This window comes from Pygoscelis adeliae, unplaced genomic scaffold, assembly GCF_000699105.1.
Source record: "Pygoscelis adeliae isolate BGI_AS28 unplaced genomic scaffold, ASM69910v1 Scaffold424, whole genome shotgun sequence".
Classification (NCBI taxonomy): domain Eukaryota; kingdom Metazoa; phylum Chordata; class Aves; order Sphenisciformes; family Spheniscidae; genus Pygoscelis; species Pygoscelis adeliae.
The window spans coordinates 129,502-133,001 of record NW_008824651.1 but is presented as its reverse complement, the minus strand read 5'-3'; positions in this window follow the sequence as shown (position 1 = coordinate 133,001).

Here is a 3,500-nt window from a genome sequence, read left to right as displayed (position 1 = left end):
TGCAAAAATTCAACCTCTTCCCTTCCTCCCCTCTCAAAAAAAAAAAAAAAAAGAGAGAAGAAAAAACACTCCATCAACAACAGAAAATTGTGCTTCCCCCATGCCCACTGCTGGTGGTGAGCCAGGTTGCCTCAGTGCAGGGTCTGAGTGCCAGGGTTGGTGCAAGGGAGGAGTTAGGGACACCTGTTAGGAGCAGGACTGCATATTTCAGCAGCAGCAGCAAATTCCATCCAACTGGATGGAATTTGAAATACTCCTCCAATTTTCAAACAGAAGAAATTATTTTTGAGAATCCTGTTGATGGGCAATTGCTCAAGCATCTGCCTGTGTAAGGGGGGGTGTTGGTTTGGTTGGTAGGGGAGCAGGAGGGAGTGTTAGGCTGTGGCAGCATCCTGGTTTAGATTAGTGTGAGCTGCAGTGGAAACACCCCTAGCCAGGCGTCCACCAATTCAGTGTTTGACTTTCCTTACAACTCTGGCAGCAAGCATGTACTGCCCGAGTATTACTTTTACTTCACCTAGGTGAGTTTATGCTGTGTTTCATGTTTATTTCTAACAAAATATGAGCAGAAACACCCCTTGCTTTATTTTTAAATGAACGGCCAGACTCCCAGTTAACTGTCCATTGCTTCCCTGCCAGTCTCTGGTGGGTTAGATTTTTTTCTTCCAGTGTAACTGACCCCCTGAACTGGATCAGAGTGGATCAATTGAGTGACTGTGGCACAAAGGACACCGCGGAGAAGGGAGGGGACGGGGACCTCCTCTTTTGGCAGCAGCAACCCAGCCTAAAATAAATAGACCTTTACTTACTTTTCAGCTGGATCAGTCTATTCTTCAAATGTTTTGAGTTCATTCATTCAGTACAAAGCAAAGAGACTGGGAGAGGGGGTGGAATTTATCACACCCCACACTTGTTCACTTAATTAATGAATAAAAATGAAGTTTAAGAAAAAGGCAGTTCCTAATTCTAAAATGTTAGTAGAAAGTGCCTAGAAGCAGTTTGTTTTAAATCAGCAGGCACAAATACTTCTTCCTTTTTGTTAAATTAACTGGTTTTCCATGTAAAACATGTTGAAACATTTCTTTTCTTGCATGTTCTGTATGTTTATTAGCTACATAAAATGCCTTCAAAATGTACACTTCAGCTGATTACCATGTTTTGTCTAAAAGCAGCCTCAGTGCAGAAATCATGACATAGTTCGTAATTTTTTGTTGCTTGATCGAATTCTTTGTTCTCATGTATGTTAAAGCATTTAAGTGTGTGGAGATAGGGTAATCTCCCACTTTTTATTCCTAAAGATTGATACCAAATGTTTAGAAAAGTGCTTCAACTACAAATATGGAACAGGATGTTAATATATACTAATCTAATCATTATTCAAATAGGCCATTTAAATCCATCCACCCCGCAGGCTTATGAGCAGCGTAAAGTACATTACAAGAAAATGCATTTTCACACCCTTTGCCTTAGGCTGGTTCTTTACCCTGGTGTCATGAACATTTTGCAAAAGATAACTTTCATGTATAAATTCAGCTAAAGTATTTTCTGTACTTGGCAGTTAAACTGAAAGAGCAATTCTTCATTGTTAAGATACAAAGTTGTTGTAATTAGCTCACTTTGATATTGTAAACTGCTGATAGTTAAATTGACTGCATCTAGGTATTATTTATGGCCTAAGTTAATTAGTTGGCTTGGAGGGCCCTGCAGTTTCGAAGATGCATGTCAGCTTGTTGATTTTTTTTTCCTGCCTGTACTTGCTTATTAAGATGGCTTATCTCTTAATTTTTTGTTAATATTACTTGCTAGAAGTATCTCATTTTCAAATGTCAGTATATCATTCAGAATTAAGTGAATGATTGTAATTTTATTTATAGCTGTTGTCAGCAAGTGCAGAAGAAAATGTAGATGTGCTTTTAGAGCAGTCCAAAAATCTCAGATCTCAGGGAAGTACTCTTTGAGATAGAAACGAGAGAATATTGTAACTTAAAATGCTGCAGTTTGTTTTTCCTAGTTGACATGCTCAAGAGCGTGTAATTTGGGCTTGTTTTTGCACAGTTGTAAATAAATCAGTTTTTCCATTAGTTTAGCTGATAAGTGGGGTACTTATCTTTGTCTATATTGTAGAAGCATTTCAGGACCAGAACAACCATAGGCTAACTTTTGCCCACCACGCTTTCCTCAAATCCATTTTTGTTGAGGATGCTACTAAGGCTTTGACCAAAGAAAAATTGTTATGCTGAAATGAAAAAGCTTTATTGGGCCCCCTCTGTATGTGTATTGTGCTAATGGGTAATTGTTTGGTTTTCTGTAGGAACCTTGGCTGTTTTCAGCTGGAAGGCTGTTCAGTGCTCTTCCTTTGTTCATTGGATGGTCTCAGAATTTTCTTGGATACGATTTAAGTCTTAGTCTGGAGGCCGAATTAGTACCTTCTGCATGGACGTTCTGTGGTGCTTTCCACAATAGTGTCAGATATTTACAAACTTTTTCTGGTTTGGTTTTAAGACTTTACAAAGGAGTGGTATTAACCCTATTTCACAGTGCTTGAGCTGCAGGCTGAAGTGTCCGTAGTTTGACACAGCTCCCGTGGACTTCAGTTGCAGCTGTGAGTGCTAAAGATGCCACAGAGCAGACTGAAGCCAGGCTGTGGTCCTAGGGTAGCTTAAACCTATTGCGGCAGTGCAGCAGCAGCGACTCATGCTATTGCTTGCATATTCCTTGCCTTTCCCTCTTCTAGCACAGGTGCTTGGCAGACTCTGAAGTGAGGTGGTACAGGGAGATGGGCTGGTAGAAGTAACCCTATTAACCTGCTCTCTTTCCCACTGAATTGGCTCACTGTGGGGGTCAGGAGGGAGCTGGGGCTGGCACAAAGTTGCAGTGTTGCCTCAAATTCATTTAAACTTGTTTAACCCAAAGCCTTGGTTTCTGAGCAGCTGAGGAGACAAGCAATAGATCAACTCAAATGACATGAGATGACTTTTTTATAGTGATGTAGCAATGTTGTGGTAGATAGAGGGAATTAATTTCTCTGCTGTAACTGTCAGCTGGTTTCACTGTGAGGCACGCAGTTTGCTGGCTTCTTACCGTGCCTTCTGATTTCTGCAGTAAATGACATGGGCATCTAAAGGAGTAGGTTTTGTGAGCTTCTGGCTGAGTGGCAGTACTAGGTTAGCACTGCCCATGGCTGCACCAGCCTCTGTTTGGCAAACTCAATTCATTTTGGAGCTAAATTGCAAACCGGGACCCATTTTCTGAAGTTGCTTTTAATCCAGGTAAGTGAAAAGATTTGCCTGACTAATGTATAGAATGTGGTGGGTAGGAGGACATCCTATATGGGAGAGATTTGGGGCTTGGGAAAATGCCCTTATGGGCAAACCCTTTTTTAAGGCTTCCTGATTGATCCTTTCACCAGCCTTGCCCTACGTACTGAATGGGGACAGATCTTGAGGGAAATGGTAATAATTGATTATTGTACACAGAATATGCAGATCATCTTTTAAGTG